At 42.0% G+C, this 20389-nt stretch overlaps 1 long non-coding RNA gene across 1 annotated transcript in view; it reads left to right on the top strand.

Annotated features, from left to right (window-relative positions):
- LOC115030593 (uncharacterized) overlaps window positions 1–20389 on the top strand; it is a 47231-nt gene that overhangs the window by 16245 nt on the left and 10597 nt on the right. The gene's annotated exons all lie outside the window — the stretch shown is intronic.

The following is a 20389-nucleotide window of genomic DNA, read 5'->3' as shown; positions in this document are numbered from 1 at the left end:
CATCTTCCTTAACATCTTAAAGGGTAGAATATAGCCCTGTTTTCTATCAAAACAAAGTCTACAGAGGTGAATTATCTTTTTCAACGGAGATTTTATACCCATGAATGGCAATTCCTTCTGTCCCTCCCATTAGCCTCCAGGGACTATCTTCAATCTATTTTATTCTTGGTTTTTATGAGTTGACTCCTTTAAATGCCTCATAAAAGAAGCTTATTTTCTTCTGTGGCTGGCTATTTTAACTTAGCATAATGTCATCCAGGTTCATGCATTTTATTAAAGAGATTAAAGGATTTCCATTCCTTTAAAGGCAAGATTACCTTTGGACCTAATAAATTCTGTGGAGATTCTTTTATATAATAATTTTAAATAACAAAAGGCTATTTGATGTCAGTAATAGAAATTACATTAACACACATAATTTTTAAAAGACTTGTGTATGTGTATGTACACCACATGTGTGCAAGTGCCTGTTAGGACCAGAAGAGGGCATCAGAGAGCCTGGAACTGCAGTTACAGAGAACTTCCTATAAGAGCCCATTTAGATCTGCCACTGGGACACTGGAAGTGCTGAGACACTGCTCTGGGGTGGGAAATTGCAGTCTGAGATGTGAGAAAGCCAGAGCTGGATGAGTGTTTGGGGATCCCCGGACCTGCTATGAGGCCGGGTCCATGGGGTTCTTAGACTCTTGGACATCCAGGCGCTGCTGGGAGTCTTGGAGGAGCAAAGAAAGTAGTCAGGAGTCTGAGGGCTGGGGACAGCATCTAGCTTAAGGATGGGGGAGGGGGAAAAGGGTGAGGATAGGGGAGAGGGGAGGTCCCTGCTTGTCCCATGGGGATAATTATCCTTGGCTTGGTGGCAGCAGGCTTGGTGGCAGTTGTAGCCAGGAACACAGAGTGGCCTTCTACGGGAGTGGCATTCTAGGCGAATGCCTTCTCCATGGCTCCCCATAGTGGATCTTGATGAAAAGAGTCAGTCCACAGTTCCAAACAGTTTATTGTCATGGTAGAAAATCTCCACTTCTCAAGGTGAGCCTGAGATGAAACACTTTTTGCAGGGAGTAATGTCTGGGAAGGAAAGCTTATTAGCTAAGCCATCCAGGCCTCTAGGTACCTCATTAGCATGGAAAACTCTGTCTTGGGCCTGTGTGACTGTGGTCACATCTCTTTTATGTGAGAAGTATGGCATATGTTTCAAAGTCAGGAGTCTGGCAGAGAGCTGGGAATCACCTAAGCCTTGACTCTCTGGGTTCCCATCTGCCCTGCCTTACCAAACTTCCTGGCATGGTTTTACATCCCACTACTGTTAGCTGCCTTATGGGTGCCGGGACCTGAACTTGGGTCTTCTATAAGAGTAGGAAGTGCTCCTAACTGCTGAGCCATCCACTACAGCCCCTAGCATGCATAACTTAAAAAAAACAAAAAACAAAAAACAAAAAACAAACCTACTTCATCTTAATTACGTTGTGCCTGTTCCAGGCTGTTAGTGAGCTTGGAGACTAAAAGTGAAACCAGAGATTTACTAATTGCATTAAACATTTATGAATTCTTAGCCTGTTTCTTCCTGGATGATTGACAACCATCAGTGGATCAGCTCTGGTTCTCCGTGAGAGTTTGATCTTCAGCAAGCAGAGCCTGTAGGAGACATGGCGGTATGGTGTTCAGAGGAGCCAAGCCTTTAATGTACTTGCTGGCTAGTCATCACGATGTAGGTGGCTGCTGAATTTTCTCAGGGATGTTGAGTGTGGGTTTCAGTGGGAGCTTTGGGGGCAGATCATGCAGACCTTGTAGGAGTCTCCTTAGCAACGAGGCTGGAATTAACACCTGCTTGGTCATTCTAAGTACAGCAATGCACTTGTTGCTATGAAGGTTTGCAGGGGGTGAAGTAGGGTGGGGTGTGTGTCTAAATTAGGATCCCTTTGGCCTCCAAGTCTTAGTGTTCATTTTCATTAGCCCCCAGTCTCTGAACAACTGCTTAGGAAGACCATTTGCCCATTCATACAAACCACAGCGAGGGGCTTTCTCTAAAGCTCATGAAACCCAATTGTAAAACTTCATTTGTAATACACCTTTGCTTTGCAAAGAAATCCTTCTTAGGTAGATCTAGGGTTTATAGGATGTGAAAGTTACACGATTTCAGGCCCTTCTTTAACAACAAATAGAAAAGTACAATAATCTTATTTAAAATCAATGAATTTACCTCTACACAGTATGTCAGTCTGGACAGTTCAGAACTTCTTCAGGCAACTGATTAGAAATGGCTACAGAGAAATTTCCCTGAAGGAACACGGCTGAGTTTCTTGGACACCACAGTCTGGCAGCTGGGACTCCTCATTACCAGATGGGCAAAGTGTGGGTCATTATCTTCACAGTAGACTCATCTTGACCTTGGGAGGACTCTTGGTTCGAGACTAGGCTACTTCTCAAATCTTGTTGGAGAAAACGGCTTGGCTATTTTCAAATGAGCCTGAATTATTCCTGGGGTTTGTTGAAGTGGTGAAGACACCGTGATTCTTTCCCTTCATGGAACGATGTCAAATGACACTACAAAACCTCTACAGTTATATTTAATGTAATCTAAAATTATACTTAAGCGTTACTAGGTATGAGGATGTCTCAGAGGCACAAATGTCATCTTTCTCTGGAAGAACATTCTAGTGGTGAAAAGAGAATACTATAAATTCTGCAACTTTAATTCCTAGTTCTCATTAAATTTTTTTTTTTAAAAAAAGAGATCTGCCCCCAAAGACAATTTGGAAGGCAATATTTTCATAAGGCTTACTGGATATGACATAATTCATTATCCCCAATGTTACAACTATTCTGTTAGCAGATTTATATTCTAAGAAAAGGGCAAATCCCTATCCATATGTTTCTGATCTTAAAAGCCTAGGATTAAAAATTATTTTAGTTAAGACAGTACTAAAGACCCATAAGAATTGTGGGAGAATTTTACTCATTTTATCTGCCAAGGTTATTTAGAAATAGCCTCTATCCTGGTATTGTTACTACCATAAATTACAAAATACATGAGTGTGAATAGAAAGTTGATAAAATGGTTTCCAAAAAGTTTGTGGATCAAAACGTATTTATATTTTATAATAGATGAAATGTTCCCACAAAGTGAATATGTGTGTAATTCATGAGCTAAACCAACACTAGAGTGATGGAAGTGGCTGCTATCACCAGCATAGAATCAATACTAACCACATGTCTTTGAACCAAACATTCAGTCCTTTATTTTACTCATGTGCAACAGAGGATCATTACAAATATCTTGCCAAATGAGTGGTTTAACTTGATTCTGTCATGATCTGGTCATAGGATCCTCTACGTTTGCCCCTTGATAAAGTATATTTTAATATAGTGGAATAAAGAGCTCTATTAGTTTTCATGTTGCTGTGATATATGAAGAAACCAAGGGGGAAAAAATCCCAGGATGTATGGTGTACAGGTGCAGCTCATCATGGCAGGCAAGGCATGTGAGGTAGCTGGTCACACTGCGTATGCTGTCAGGAAGCAGAGAGAAGGTTTGTCCTTAAGTTCCTTCCTTGGCTTCTCTTGGTGACACACTGTAACATTTAAGTCTAACAAACTTCTTTATCCCCAACTTGCTTTTCCTTGTAGCGTTTACCATAGCAACAGAAAAGTACCTACATTCATGTGATACCCTACTTCGTGAAATGATGCCAGCCACGTTCAGTATAAACCTCCCCTTACTGTTAAACCTCCATGGAAACATCTTCACAGAGATGCTTAGACGTTCGTATCCCAGGCAATCCCAAATCCCATCAAGTAGCTGACCCAGACTGACTCACAGGGTCCCTTAATGTAAGACTTGACATCCAAACAAATAACTTTTAAACTCTAATTATCCATGTCGGATCTTCCAAAATCTATTGCTCATCTCATCATGCAAAATTGTTCCATTCTTTAAAGTCCTGAAAGCTTTAACAGTCCCAAGACAGTTCAAAAACGTAAGTGCAGTTTCTTCTGAGTCTCAGGAATCTCTTAAGTGTGAGCCCCTGTCAAGAAGACACTTTATGTACTGATAACATACAGCTGGCAGGAGTTAGCGTGCCCATGCTCAAAGGAGGAACATAGGCATAACAGAGAAACATTCAGTGAAGACAAGAACCAATTCTGCAGCTCATGGGGCTCATGATAGGATTGCTCAGGTTCCAACAGCCTTGAGGAGCCTCACTACTTCAGCCCTACAACCTGTAGACACCTGACTTCTCTCGAGCTGGATCCACTTTCCAAGGTAAATTTCCCATGGCCCTGAGATTTCTAACAGCCTGGTGTCTCTGTTTTCTCTTAGGCTATGTTTCTCCAGCTCTGTGCAATTGTCTCCCAGGGCCTGCTTGCAGAAAATGCAACCTTCCTCTGCATCGTTGGAGCTCAGTGGCTTTCTGGGACTTGAATGCAAACCTCTAAAACTCCCTCATGCTTGCATTCTTCATGGCTGCAAAATAAGTACCACATGAATAACACTGCCAAGTTCTGATGCTGGCTTGAGATGTGGTCTGTACTGCTTGGACTACAGCTAAAGTGGACATTCTGTGCCTTCAAGGGTAACACTTCTCTTGGTGGCCATTCTGGAGTAGGGCAGCTCGAGTTAGGTTCTCACCCTTCAAAAGTAACGTATCTTAAATCTGCTTTAGAAGAGTTCTGTATGCAGAGTCACATTTAGATTTAGGGCTGAGCTGCATGTGATTGTTGGCAATCACTCACTTCTAAGCTTCCTTCTGCTTTGCTCTAGATTGCAGGAGTCAGAGACCTGGGAATTGAATGTAGAATTCTGGATGTCGCTGATGGTCTATCAGACAGATGAACTTGCCTTTGGAGGAAAAAGGAACTTTCCCCTTGAGCAGCAGTGGTGGCTACTTGATGTCCTAGGCAGTCCTAGTGCTTCACATTGCAGTGCGTCATCTGTTTGGGGACTGTTGAGTACCTATGGCACTGACAGCACTTTCCTGGAGATGTTTAACTTCTGGATGGCAGCAATGGCAGCTTCATGATCTCAGAATTAGAGTCGCAGAATTGTGCCTGGAAGTCTTGAGCCCTGACTTCATTTCTTTAACCTTTATGATTATGTTGTAGGCCTGGAGTTTTCTATACTCGATACCTTTGACTGATATACCTTATGAGGTTCTCTTTTTTATTATTTATTTATTTATTTATTTATTTATTTTTATTAGATATTTTCTTTATATACATTTCAAATGCTATCCCGAAAGTTCCCTATACCCTCCCTCTGCCCTGCTCCCCTACCCATCCACTCCCACTTCTTGGCCCTGGTGTTCCCCTGTACTGGGGCATATAAAGTTTGCAATACCAAGGGGCCTCTCTTCCCAGTGATGGCTGACTAGGCCATCTTCTGCTACATACGCAGCAGCTAGAGATACGAGCTCTGGGGGATACTGGTTAGTTCATATTGTTGTTCCACCTATAGGGTTGCAGACCCCTTCAGCTCCTTGGGTACTTTCTCTAGCTTCTCCATTGGGGGCCCTCTGTTCCATCTTATAGATGACTGTGAGCATCCACTTCTATATTTGCCAGGCACTGGCATAGCCTCATATGAGACAGCTATATCAGGGTCCCTTCAGCAAAATCTTTCTGGCTATGCAATAGTGTCTGGGTTTGGTGGCTGATTATGGGATGGATCCCTGGGTGGGGTAGTCTCTGGATAGTCCATCCTTTCATCTTAGCTCCAAACTTTGTCTCTGTAATGCCTTTCATGGGTATATCCACCCATTGGTCTTCCCTCTTCTTGATTTTCTTGTGTTTTGCAAATTGTATTTTGGGTGTTCTATGTTTCTGGGCTAATATCCACTTATCAGTGAGTGCATATCTAATGACTTCCTTTGTGATTGGGTTACCTCACTAAGGATGATATTCTCCAGATACATCCATTTGTCCAAGAATTTCATAAAACTATTGTTTTTAATAGCTGAGTAGTACTCCATTGTGTAAATGTACCACATTTTCTGTATCCATTCTTCTGTTGAGGGACATCTAGGTTCTTTCCAGCTTCTGGCTATTATAAATAAGGTTGCTATGAACATAGTGGAGCATGTGTTGTTATTACCAGTTGGAACATCTTCTGGGTATATGCCCAGGAGAGGTATTGCTGGATCTTCTGGTAGCAAAAAAGTTATTTTGCCTTTTTGTTTGTTTGTTTGTTTGTTTTTGGTTTTTCGAGACAGGGTTTCTCTGTATAGCCCTGGCTGTCCTGGAACTCACTTTGTAGACCAGGCTGGCCTCGAACTCAAAAATCTGCCTGCCTCTGCCTCCCGAGTGCTGGGATTAAAGGCGTGTGCCACCACCTCCTGGCTCCTTCTGAGGTTCTCAGCTTTGACAGATGTAAGTCCTGTTTTGTTAAGGGAGAAAGGGGAGTTTTGGGGTGTGTGTGTGTGTGTGTGTGTGTGTGTGTGTGTGTGTTTGCCACGTTATCTCAATGAATGTTCCAGAAAGAATTATCCTCTTAAGAAAATATAAGTTTAAGAAAACAACATTATTAGGTGGGGCATGGTGGCTCAGGCCTTTAATCGCAGCATTAGGGGGACAGAGGCTGGCAGATTTCTGTGAGTTCAAGGCCACACTAGTCTATATAGTGAGTTCTAGAGCAGTTAGTGCTATATGGTGATTGCCTATCTTAAAACAAAACAAAACAAAACAAAACAAAACACCTCCCAACCAAATAAACAAATAAAATTTCAAAAACCCAAACAAACAGGAACAAAGCAAGCATTATTCATAATCTCTTCTGCTAAGAGGTACCTTAGAATTGGTACCTTCAGCACAGTTCTGGCTGACGATTGTCTTCTGACCTAGCCTCCAGCCATGATTCGTTTTTATCAATCTGACACAAATCTAGACATAAGAGGTAATCTTACTCAGTTGAGGAATTGCCTCTTTCAGATAGTTCTGTGGGACATTTTCTTGATAGCTAATTGATGTAGGAGGGTTTAGCCCACTGTGGGCAGTGTCATCCCTTAGTAGCTCTGGGCTATGTAAGAAAGGTAGCAGAGGAAGCAGTGGACAACAAACCGGTGAGCACTGTGTATGCACAGTTCCTGTCTCCAGGTTCCTGCCATGATTTCCCTTTGTAGTCAACTGTAACCCAGAAGCAAAAAAGAAAACAATAAGAGCAAGAACAACATCAACCACACTACCCTTTCTTCTATCAAGAGGCTTTTGGGCATGGTGTTTATCAGTGCAACAAAGAAGCTAACTAGAGCACACCCTCCTTACCGCACTGAATGTTCAAGTTACTGTCTCCCCCTTTTACATTGGTCCTCCATGGTTTAGAGGGAATGAAAATGAAATCCTGTCTTGAGTAGCAAAGCTCAGTGAATTCTACATGCGCTTCAAAAGACTTAAGCTTGGACCTCCCTTTTACCTTGGCAAAGCAAAGCAAAGCAAAGCAAAGCAAAGCAAAGCAAAGCAAAGCAAAGCAAAGCAAAGCAAAGCAAAGCAAAGCAAAGCAAAGCAAAGCAACAGTGTTCTAACCCATTAAGCTCTGGCAGCCAGAGCTTCTGTGCTCTTCCTTTTTATTTACATGTGTGAATTCTAATGCAAGATCAACCCTGCAAGTCCTGAGTTTGAATACCTTAGATCCCTGTTTCTTTTCCTCTCCAGCCCATTCTTATCCAGGTGTGGCCCCCACCTTCTCTTCTTCCCCTCCCCCTCCCCACACTCCATTCCACTGTCTTTTTTTTTTTTTAAACATTTTTTTAAGAGAGAGAGATAACAGTCTTTCTCTTCTATTTAATATTTATTTACTCATTATTTGTAAGTACACTGTAGCTGTCTTCAGACACTCCAGAAGAGGGCATCAGATTTCATTACGAATGGTTGTGAGCCACCATGTGGTTGCTGGGATTTGAACTCAGGACCTTTGGAAGAGCAGTCGGCGCTCTTAACCGCTGAGCCATCTCATCAGCCCCCATTCCACTGTCTTAATTAGGGTCTTTCTCCCTTCTCCTGGATTAGAGTAATTCAGCTCCCTGACTGGAGCTTCTGCTCTGATCTCATTTAATGTGTCTTCTGTGTTGCATGCGGTCATTTGCTGCTCTGCATGAGTGCTCCTCTTGCCACTGTTGATACACAAATCTATTAGCCAATGAAGAATCACCAACCTGAAGGGCACTCCTCCTCACTTTCTGGGCATGGCTCTTTTCCACTGCCACCCACATAAACTCCCTCCTACTAGTGTCCGGCAGGGCAACACCCTTCTTTGCTTTGGATCCTTCTTTGGGACTAGCACAATGCTTGCCATTTAATATATTTTTATATTAAACATTTTATATTAAAAATATAAATATATTTTTACAGAAAAGAATAGATGTGGGTAAAACGTGACATAGTTTGAGACAACAACAACAAAAATTTAGATGTCTCAATAATGTAAAGGCACCGAGGGTTAATTCATTGGTTGGTGATAGACAGTTTTCATGATCTAGTTACTTACCTCTGGATGTACATCATGGTTGTTTCCAGAACTGCTCTGAGCTGTTATCCTGGGTGCTTTTTAACCTACTTACCACCACGTTCCCCATCCCAAATTTGGCATGAGAGAGAGAGAGAGAGAGAGAGAGAGAGAGAGAGAGAGAGAGAGAGAGAGAGAATTCCTGTAGAGCCCAGAGGAGCATGCCATATGCCCTGCTCTGTTGTTATTTGCCTTATTTCTTTGGAAGAGGGTCTCTCAGCGAGCCTTAATATCGCCCTTTCTGATGGGCTGACTAGATAAAGAGATAGACGATCCCACTGTCTCTGCCCTCCAGCATTGAGGTAACAGGCATGCCCCACAGTGTGTGTGTGTGTGTGTATAACGTGGGTACTGGAGATTCAAGCTTATATATGAATGTTTGCACAGCTAGCATTTCTACTCAACTCCAATTTGTTGTTTTTCAAGCAACATTGTATAGTCCATTGGTTCACTGTGATCATAGGATTGTTTTCTATTATATTTATATATTTCTAATTTAGTAAATTATACAATTTTATTAAACTTAGTATCACTCAGTATTTGAAATATTGCCTGAGTTATCGAGGTGTACCTGGATTGCTTAAATGTTCATTTCTGCACCATAAACCATGGTTTTCTTTCCCCATTGTAACATCAATGTAACTTAAAACCATAAGTAAAGTCTATACTGGAGGCTAATTGTATAACAGCTAAATGCATTGTGATGGTCTGGAGCAACCATTGTCAGAAAGGGAGTATGGCAGAGAACAAAGGAGAACAAAGGAGATGAAGGTGAAAGATGAGCTTTGCTCAAAAATTTACAAGACTAAATAAAAGGTGGAAATTCTTCTGAATTCAAGTCACATGCCATGTTAGGGGTGAGCATTCCTACCACTGAGAAGGCTGACTCTCCCTTCTCCATAGCGCCTGTTACCTGAATGACATGTCATCTTGTGTAAGGGACCAGAATGGCTCACCTGAGAAGATCTTCACTGGCATCTAGTTGTAATGAGACCTCTGCTGTTTCAGTTTCTAATCCTCACACTTCTGCCCACACATGGCAGTCAGAAGACAAAATACAAATTCAAGTTCACAAATAGTTGGGATGATGTCAGGAGGCAAAGCTGCATTAGTGTCAGTATTAGACAAAAAGCCTTGAAAACCTATGGTTCAGGAAAACCAGTTATTCTAAAACAGCGTTGAGTCTTCAACTTGATTTGAGAATGTGTTTGTTTGGCGCCTGTTTTCATAGCTGCTGTGAGAGATGGGCTGTGGCAGTTGGGACGATACTGGGGTTGACATAACAGGTTCTCTACTCTTCCACCTCATTCATGAGAAAATTAAGAGTGGCTGATATCACCTGTCCTCTAATGTCTGATGAGTATTAATTGGCCTCATTTTCATATCTAACACAAGAAGGAACACAATGGGAGTCACTTTCAGCTGTCTGCTGAATAACTTCCTCCTTGCTGTCAGAAGCCAAATTTTATTCAGGGCAGAAACATTCCAACATCCCTAATGCATGTAGCTATTCACGGTTGTTATAGACCATGAATCAGCCTTTGAGAAGCGCTCGGTTTTCACCAGTTACTCTCCTTTCCTTCCCCAAGGAGAGAAGGAGAGTTTTTCTGCAACCTTGGGGTGAAAAGCCTGAAGTAAACGCCCACAGAATAGCACTTTGATCCTGCTGTCTCTTTTACTGACAAGGCTACCAAATCACCTTCTTCTTATTTGAGTCAGTAGACATGGGTTTTCTGTGACTTATAGATCAAGAAACAAAATAGCTAATATCTCAACCCAAGGACTAGATTTTTTAAAAAGCTACAACTACTCTTGGTTCTAAATCTAAAGGCTGAGGCTTGGTATCAGTGTTTAATATTTGTTTCTCAAAATTATCCTGGGTATACAGTTTACTTGATCTTGAATTTTGGTCTCAGCCATGCCCAGCTGCATCCCTCTGTGAAGGCTGGGATGGATGCAGTGACTGTCGGGCAGAGGCAGTCATACTAGGATGTAGGATCTCAACCCACACAGGGCTGTGAAGCAAGAAGAGCATGGTCTACCATGCAGGATCAATGGCAGGGACAGGGCTTGGGCTCTGTCTTCTCTATTCTGAACAGAGTTGCCTAGCAACTTGAAAAAAAAGTTGAGTATTCCAATTAGTGCTTACTGTGTGATCAGTTCTGTGCCAGGGTCTTGTCATGTGAGAACTCAACTTAATCCCCCACTTTGGCCCTAGCTAGGGAATGCTACCACCCTGCTTTTGAAGAGTAGAACCTAACAGGTTCCATCATCTGCTGCTAATAACACTCTGTTGGGTGTGGTGTAAAGCTAGTATAACAGTAGTTCTTCTCTTATTACTGTGACAAAATATCAGGCAGAAGCAACCAAAGGAAGGGTCTCTTTGAGCTCATAGCCTAAAATAAAGTCATCTATGGTAGGGAAGGCAAATGTCCAAGGGCAGGCAGCCAGTCACATTGCATCCCCAATCAGGAAGCAGAGAGCAACGGATACTGGGCCTTAACTAGATTTGTCCTTTTTATTTAAGCCAGAAACCCTGCCCATGGGATAGAACCACCCACATTCCCTCTTCAGTCAACCCTCCCAGGAACTGATACACAGAGGTCTGCTTTCCTGAGGATTCCAAGGCCAGTTGATTGACAGTGAAGATTAACCATCATGGGTCAGGGTATGGTCACCGTTTGCTGAATTACAAGAGTATTCCTGAGGCCCTTCCATTCTGCAGATTGAGGTCCCTTTTCTTTCTCAACATGGGTTATGGAAGTTATAGAAGAAAGATAAATGTATTTTAATCACCATTTTAAGGAAATAATTGACTTTTGGACCACTGGACCTTAAAGGAAACGGCTCAGGCATGATGCTTCTGACTCATTCTGAGAAATTTGTGGCTTCCATGACATTGCAGTGACCTGAGGGAAAAGTAAAGACATGATAATAAGCTCATAGGATTGCTCAAAGCAGCTTCACACAAATAAAATACGAAGATTACTAACACACTAAAATTGTTTCTAATTTAGAAGCATTCTGAAGGCTGGACCAGCTGTTGCAGGCCATGATTGACTGACTGATTGATTGATTGATTGATTGGAGACAAGCTCTGTTAGTGTAGCCCAAGAAGACTTTGAGGTCGAGATCCTCTTGTTCCAGCCCCCAAGTGCTGGAGCTACAGACTCCTGCCACCACTTCTGGCTCTGCCTAGTCTTTTGTAGTTAGTGTACAAACAATAGCCTCGTGGCTTTTTTCCTAAGTCTTCCTACATTCTAATGAACAGGTTCTCAATACAAGCCATAGGCCAAGGTGATGCTATACTTGTTTGTCAACTTGACAACATCTGTAACTAACTAAAACACCAGTGGTGAGTACACCTATGTGGGATGTTTTCTCAATTAAGTTTTTTTGAGGTGGTAAGACACACCTTTGTTCTAGATCTTTTAAGGTAAGAAGATCGATTTTCCTTTAACCAGGGCCACACCTTCTGGTAGCAGCACAGGTAAAGGACACAGAAGAAGGAAGCTTTTACTCTTTGTCTGCTTGCAAGTCCATTCCTTCACTGGCATTAGAGCTTGCTTCTTCAGGATTGTGGCATATACTGAGGACAAGCTGAAACATCCAGCCTCTCGGACTGAACAACTACTGAATTCTTGGACCTTTTCTAGTAGACCAGATGGACCACAACTCCTAAGCCATTCTAATAAATCGTGTGTGTGTGTGTGTGTTTTGTAAGTTCTATTTATGTAGAGAGCTCTACTAATACAGCCAGAATCACTTGGCAATCTCTTAAGAGCCCCATACCCCTGCCAACACTCAGAGAACCTGTAGTGGGTGCAGGATAACTACCAAAGGGTACCTGGCCCCAGGATCTTCTAGTCTTGAGAGCAGATCAGAGGCAGAATTGCAATACTTTCCTCCTGCAAGGATACAGGAAATATTAATGAGCATCTGGATGTGCACTTGATCTCCATCATCTGGGACATTCTGCAATGATTTCTACAGCAAGTAATTTAATTATCAAGATGGAGAGCTAAGCATGCCATGAACATCTAGGACACCACAGAGTTTACTGGAGGCAGCTCATCATGAGACAGCAGATGATAACATTTCCAAAGAGATACAGAATTAACCACATGATGAGGGTTTAATGAAATGCTGATGGAATCAAGGTTTCTTTACCTGATAGGTGAAATGAATACAAATAGGATGGCAGGTGGATATTTTATTAGTGAGAAAAGCAGAGAGCATAGAAGAGGGTTCTGTGATCTGTATGCTAAAGCTCTGTATGCTAAAGCAGGTGTTTTTAGAATGGTGACAATTACGTATCAATCACTTGGTTCAGAAATTGAGATTCAATGTAAATTCTATTACCTTTCAAGTATTAAAATATTATTTCTTTAAGGTTTTAACTCAGGAACTGTGCCACACTGTGATTTCACAGTACATACTAGGAAAAGTAGAGGCTGGAGATATGGCTCAGAAGTTAAGGTCACTCATTGCTTTAGAAGAGGACACAGGTTCAGTTCCCAGCACCTACAAGATGATGCGCAACCATCTGTAGCCCTAGTTTCAGGGCATCTCATGCCCTTTAACCTCTGTGGACACCAGGCAGGCATGTGGTGCACAAATACACATGCAGGCAAATACTCACAGACATTATCTTTTTAAAAAAGGAAAAGAAAAGGATACACTGAGAAACGATTAGGATATATATTTCTGAGAGTTTTCTCAGTGACAGGTCCTTTCATATACTTGTATCTGTTTTTGCTATTGATACTAGGGATTGAAACAGGCTATCACTACATCACAATGCTCTCCTTTAGCACCACAGTTTACATTCTGGATGAGTTTACAAATTTATTGAACATGGATGTGGAATGGTTAAGGACCCTGGGGTCACATGACACTGGGGTCACATGTCCTGGGTGCTGTTTGACTTTGCCACTGGTTGGCTTTATGATTCTGACCAAGTTCCTCATCTGTAAGGAAGAAACTACCACAGAGGGTTGGAGTGAGGAGGAGTGAGTTATTTGTAGAACTTACAAACAGAGGTCTGGCACATGGTACCACGCAAATGTTAAACCCACTATTATGGGGCCAAAGTTCCAGATTTCTGGATTCAAACATTTCTCATTCCTTTTCTCTTGCCCCGTCCTCCATTTTTCTTATCTTTTGGGCAATTTCACAGTTAATTAGCACCTCTATCTTATCTGAAGTGACAAAAGTAAGGAGAGAAAAATCAAGACCACCAATTTTGGCACTAATTATCACCTAGTTAACATACGGAAAGGCTGAAGGCATCAGCAAAAATGAGATACTAGTCCGTCCTCACAATTATCTGTGTTCCCTCTAGACTACTGTTCTTCCAACTAGCCTGTTGATTCACTTCATTGAAGGATGACTGTCAACAGCATTGGCTTGGGATCAGGGCTGTGCACTCCAGTCTGTGGGAATATGTTTTATGGCTGAGTTTTTCTTTTTCTTTTTGAATTGTCTTTGTTGTGACCTCACTCCAGATCAATATCCCTGAGGTTTTTTTTTCTCCTTCTTTCCTTTCTTTCTTCCTTTCTTCCCTTGTTTGTTTGCTGTGTGGTTTGTTTTTGGCAACCCACTGTGTTGATGTTAAGTGTTGTTGTTGTTGTTGTTGTTTTTTTAGTAGTTTGGAGTCGTGATCATCATGGTACCGTTTGCCTATCATCAACATCAGGCTGCTTAATTCAATTTCCTATGAAAATGTCTGTGGTGGAGACAGTACAGACTCATCATGTTCAGCTGTATGAGCTCACCAGGGTAGTTGGTGAGGCCATCTACTTCCTACCAACAAGTACCAATGTGTCCTTTGAGCTGTGACACTGTCTGGATGGTCTGAAGTGCCATCCTGGGACTTGAATTCTGCTAGGAAAAAAATAATCAGTGAACTTTTGAGGTTGTAATCATGACATAAAAGCCCAGCCTCAGCATCACTGTCCAGCTATGCCCTTGTGCCTCTAGGGACTAACACGCCAATCTTTAGCACATTCCCTCTGCTTCCACAAACCTATTATATTTACACGCATCTTGCCTTCCTTCTTCTGTTTTCAAAAAAAGGTATCCTTAATTACAACGTGTGCCTTTTCTGGCTCTTCTAAGATTACTGTTCATCTTTCTGAAGCTGGTATTTTCAGGTCTTCCTCTATGGCAATTTCTTCACCATAATCTGCAGGAGACATTCAATTCCTCAAACCTTAAATCTCTCGAGTCTGCTTTGTCCTTTCACTGGCCCATACTTCCCATTCCCAATCAAGCTGAAGGGAAGTCTCCATCAACTATGCCTACATGTTGTATCTATCTCTGCTTCCCCCATACAAGCTGGTTCTATTCTTCTTTTCTTTCTTCTTTTCTAGACTCAAACTTCACCATTGGAGCTCCTCAATAACTGCCTCAGTTGCCCAATCAGAAACACATTTTATTTCCCTGTTAGTCAAGCTCTCAGCTGTATTTGGCCATTTGCCTTTCCCTGTTTTTTTTTTTTTTTTTTGGTTTTTCGAGGCAGGGTTTCTCTGTTTCCTTGGCTGTCCTGGAACTCACTCTGTAGACCAGGCTGGCCTCGAACTCAGAAATCCGCCTGCCTCTGCCTCCCGAGTGCTGGGATTAAAGGCGTGCGCCACCACGCCCGGCTTCCCTGTATTTTATTCTATCTCTCTGTCTCTCTGTTTCATCTCTCTCTGTCTCTATCTATCTATCTATCTATCTATCTATCTATCTATCATTTTGAGGGCAGGGTCTCACTATATAGCCCAGGCTGATTACAAACTCCATGGTTTTGATATGGGGGAGGGTTTCTCTTCCAGATTGTTATCAATGGAAAGGCCTCTGAGTGTAAGGCATCCAGACACCTTGAGCAATTCTTCAAATTATACTGCAGCTATCCTAGTCATGATAAGAACATGTGTTTTATCTTCTTATTAATTCATACTGCAATTACCTTTTATATAAGACATATCTTCTTTTTTATTAGATATTTTCTTTTTTTTTTTTTAATATTTTTATTACATATTTTCCTCAATTACATTTCCAATACTATCCCAAAAGTCCCCCATAGCGCCCCCCACTTCCCTACCCACCCATTCCCATTCTTTTGGCCCTGGCATTCCCCTATATTGGGGCATATAAAGTTTGCAAGTCCAATGGGCCTCTCTTTCCATTGATGGCCGACTAGGCCATCTTTCGATACATATGCAGCTAGAGACAAGAGCTCCAGGGTTCTGGTTAGTACATCATGTTGTTCCAACAATAGGGTTGCAGATCCCTTTAGCTCCTTGGGTACTTTCTCTAGCTTCTCCATTGGGAGCCCTGTGATACATCCAATAGCTGACTGTGAACATCCACTCCTGTGTTTGCTAGGCCCCGGCATCGTCTCACAAGAGACAGCTATATTTGGGTCCTTTCAGCAAAATCTTGCTAGTGTATGCAATGGTGTCAGCGTTTAGAAGCTGATTATGGGACGGATCCCTGGATACAGCAGTCTCTAAATGGTCCATCCTTTCATCACAGCTACGAACTTTGTCTCTGTAACTCCTTCCCTGGGTGTTTTGTTCCCAATTCTAAGAAGGTGCACAGTGTCCACACTTTGGTCTTCATTCTTCTTGAGTTTCATGAGTTTATCAAATTGTATCTTATATCTTGGGTATCCTAAGTTTTGGGCTAATATCCACTTATCAATGAATACATATTGTGTGAGTTCTTTTGTGATTGTGTTACTTCACTCAAGATGATGCCCTCCAGGTCCATCCATTTGGCTAGGAATTTCATAAATTCATTCTTTTTAATAGCTGAGTAGTACTCCATTGTGTAAATGTACCATAATTTCTGTATCCATTCCTCTGTTGAGGGGCATTTGGCTTCTTTCCAGCTTCTGGCTATTATAAATAGGGCTGCTATGAACATAGTGGAGCATGTGTCCTTTTTACCGGTTGGGACATCTTCTGGATATATGCCCAGGAGATATTTTCTTTATTTACATTTCAACATTTCAAATGTTATTCCCTTTCCTGGTTTCCCCTCCCAAAACCCCTATCCTGCCCCCCCTCCTGCTCACCAACCCACCCACTCCCACTTCCCTGCCCTGGCATTCCCCTACACTGGGGCATCGAGCCTTCACAGGACCAAGGACCTCTCCTCCCACTGATGTCCAACAAGGCCATCCTCTGCTACATATGTGGCTGGAGCAATGGACCCCTCCATGTGTAGTATACTCTTTGGTTGGTGGTTTAGTCCTTGGGAGCTCTGGGGGTACTGGTTAGATTTATTGTTGTTCCTCCTATGGACCTGCAAACACCTTCAGCTCCTTCAGTTCTTTCTCTAGCTCCTCCATTGGGGACCCAGTGCTAAGTTCAATGGTTAGCTGTAAGCATCCACCTCTGTATTTGTCAGGCACTGGCAGAGCCTCTCAGGAGACAGCTATATCAGGCTCTTGTCAGCAAGCACTTCTTGCCATCCATAATAGTGTCTGGGTTTGGTAACTGTATATGGGAGGGATCCCCATGTGGGACAGTCTCTGGATGGCCTTTCCTTCAATCTTTATCTCTTAAGATTAATACATTTTTCAAAAACAGTTGAAGTCTTCCTATTGAAGCTCTGACAGAATGGTTTAGGCATTAAAAACACAGTGTGGGGTTTCAGAATTCCAAAGTCTAGTGATCCCAGAATATCAGCGTAAATGTAGTTTCATGAAGTGCCTGGTAGCCTTAGAAGCACAAACCTGGGCTCTGAGCTTTCAGATGAAATGGGATTGCTTTGTAAATCATCAGAGTATTTAGAGCCAGAGAGCAAGCTGAACAGCAGGCTTTCATCTTTCCAGAGAACCCAGAATACACTGGGGGTCTGGGGCAAACTGATGACTTCATCTGCTCAGGTTTAAGAGGTATTTGGGTCACTCTTGACCTGCTGTTGTGCCTCTTGACTAGGACGCCTTTCTTTCATAGACCTAAGACACAGACACAAGAGGACTTCCAGCCCCAGCCCTCACCTCCAGGGAACTATGGAAACCACTCACCCCTTTTCTACAACCGTCTACTTTTTTCTTCAGGCTGTTTCTGCCCTTAGTAATTTTAACGGAATCTAATCCCCTATAATCCCCAGCCTCCTCAGGAAATTTATAGATGTGACTGAAATACAATCCATCCTGGCATAAAACTGGAAATGAATCTGGTATTGAAATATGTGCAGACACGAAGCATTTTCCCACGATTAACAGCTCCCTCCTCTTTCTTGTAGAATAACTCAGTGGCCAGACATTTATGTAAGGCTTTATACACCTGCTCTATGTGATATGGGGGGAGGAGAGAGCCTTGATAGAGCATCTGGTCTTTGTGCTGGAGTAGGATGGCTTCTTACAACACACCCTGGAGACCTGCATCAGCTGCAAGCCTCTGACTGTCCTGGTGACTCTATAATGATGCCCAAACACCTTGCTCAACACAGACCATGTCATTTCCCCCCAACATTTAAGCCTAGTCATTTTACCTCTCTCTGCATTCTTTTTTTCCTCTTGTTTGTTCTTTCTTTTTCACAGTTTTTGCTGACTACCTTTCTTGACTTTTGAATCTGAATTAAGGACCGTCTATAAATAATTGACCAGGTAGGATTTTTTTTTTAAGCGCAGAATGCAAACCAAGTATTTTTGACTCATTGCTGATGATCTCTGAGTTCGAATCTATATTCTGCACTAGTATTTTTTTGTTTATTGTAGCCCAGCTTTTATTATTTTTCTTTATAATAAATCATAGGCTATCTCATTTTTCAAATTTAGAGACAGAAACACTAACCTGGGTGTTTTAAACTGAAGAATCTTAAAATAGTTTCAGCATTAAATTGAGATAAATAAGTATGCCCAATTTAAGAGTTTAAATAATAAGGATTATTAAAGGTAATTTAGTTCCCAGTGAAATGTAGTTCTCTGGTGTGTTCAGTTCAAATTATATTCCTTAATCAGAATTAAATATTTAAAAAATTATAGGAAGAAATGTAGAAAACATGTTGAACTCCCATTTTGCTTTCTATGTTAGGATACCCCATTGTGTCCCCAGGAAGCAGTGTTTCCCCTCATGTGGTAGAGATAACTGAGCTGGCTGAGGGGTAGATGTGTCATCCTAAGGAAAATGGTATGTATTTAAGAATTCACCTTTTGGCTCTATAGCTCTAAGTGTGACCTCTCCCATTAAAGTGGATTTCACGGATTGTTCTTAGCCACCATGTATAGGTCCACAGTTAAAGAGAAAGCACAGATAAAGAACATTTGCGTGGCCGAAATGTAGGCAGAGAATAGAAGAAAAGAAAGACAAAAGATTTTTGTGGCCTCAGACTTAAGATCTGAAAACTGCCATTTTTGAATCTTGCCATTTAGTTTTCTGGAGCCTAGAGAACACCAGAGATAAAAGAAACTATCAAGGTTTTGATCAATGAAAGAATCCACTGGGTACTTTCTTTTTGTAAGCTCTTTGCAGAGTTTTGAGACCAGAGTGAGAATGATCACACACTGCTGGGTACTCATTGTCACATGTTATAAAATAACCTTTATTCAAAGGTCCATCTGAGTTATCATTCCATTGGGTATATTTTTAACCCTGTGATTATTATTATTATTATTGTTATTGTTGTTGGATAGCTTTTTCTTACACGCTTAACTCTTTTGGGTGCTTAACTCTTGTGGTGAGAAGGTTTGACATCTACTTCCAGTGATTTGGGGCAGTGAAACACACTCTTATAAACTGTCCTCAAAGATGGTGTGTCCAAGCTCTTTTGGCTGACTCTTCTATTTAAAGCTCTGCCCGACCAACATCTGTCCCATGCCTCAAGACCAACAGCTACCATCTGCTCTCTGCCTTACTCACTCTGACCTTTTGGGTGCCAGATGTCCCAGTTTGGTTTCTGCTGCTGTGATAACGACCATAACCCAAATCAGCCTAGAGGAGGCAAGGGCTATTGTGGCTTACAATGTACAGTTCATTATTAATGGAAGCCAAGGCAGGAACTGAAGCAGAGACCATGGAGGAGCACTGCTCATTGGCTGGCTTCCTCACTCTCCTTCAGGTGCCTTTCATACAGAACCCAGGGTGACAGGGATGGTGCTGACCCCTGTGGGCTAGGCCCTACCACAACCGACAGTTAAGAAAATGGAACACAAAGCATGCCTACATGCCAATCTGGTGGAAGCCTTTTCTCAGCTGAGGCTCCTTCTTCCCAGATGACCCTAGTTAGCTGTGCAGAAGCCCGCACAGTTTATATAATACCATTTGTCCATTCTTGGAGTTGTGATATTAGAGTCCTTTCCAGAAAGTCCTGCCTTGTGCCTACATCTTGAAGACTTTTACAAATGATTTCTCATAGCACTTCCATGTTCTGTGTTTCTGTGTGTCCCATGGAACACCTTTAATGTTGGAGTTGGGAAAATGTAGCTGTCCTTGGTTTTGCAAAGCATGTTTTGGAATGTGAAAAATTCTCTTTCCTACTGTCTGGAGTTGTAGTTTTCTGAATTCTTTCAAAGCTGTTTGTGTCTATTGTATTTTATGTTTCCCAGTCTTTAGAACACATGTGTCTCCATGAACATCTAGAGTCTTTGTTCCTGAGCTGATTTTATTTTCATCCTGATCCCTAAGTAAACAGAAAACATCAGTTTTTCCATAGTTATCCTGCCACTTGGAGAGCTAAGTAAGTCTGCGCTCACTGAAGGGTAGCCTTCTGTTGGGAAGCCTCAACAATGGGGGAAGATTAACCTTCAGTTTGCTGTGCTCTGGTGTGTTGATGATTGGAGCCCTACTGACCCTGGGCAGATTGCAGGTCAGTTGAATCCTAGAGACAAGAAGAGGACAAATACCCAGGGCAGCAGGCTTTGCTTTAAAGAAAATTTGGGGTGTGTGTGTGGGGGTG

The sequence above is a fragment of the Mus caroli genome, unplaced genomic scaffold, assembly GCF_978045245.1.
Source record: "Mus caroli unplaced genomic scaffold, Mus_caroli_1 scaffold_3, whole genome shotgun sequence".
In the NCBI taxonomy this organism is placed as follows: Eukaryota; Metazoa; Chordata; class Mammalia; order Rodentia; family Muridae; genus Mus; species Mus caroli.
The sequence above is the reverse complement of the archived record's forward strand: the minus strand, read 5'-3'. Positions and strand labels throughout refer to the sequence as shown.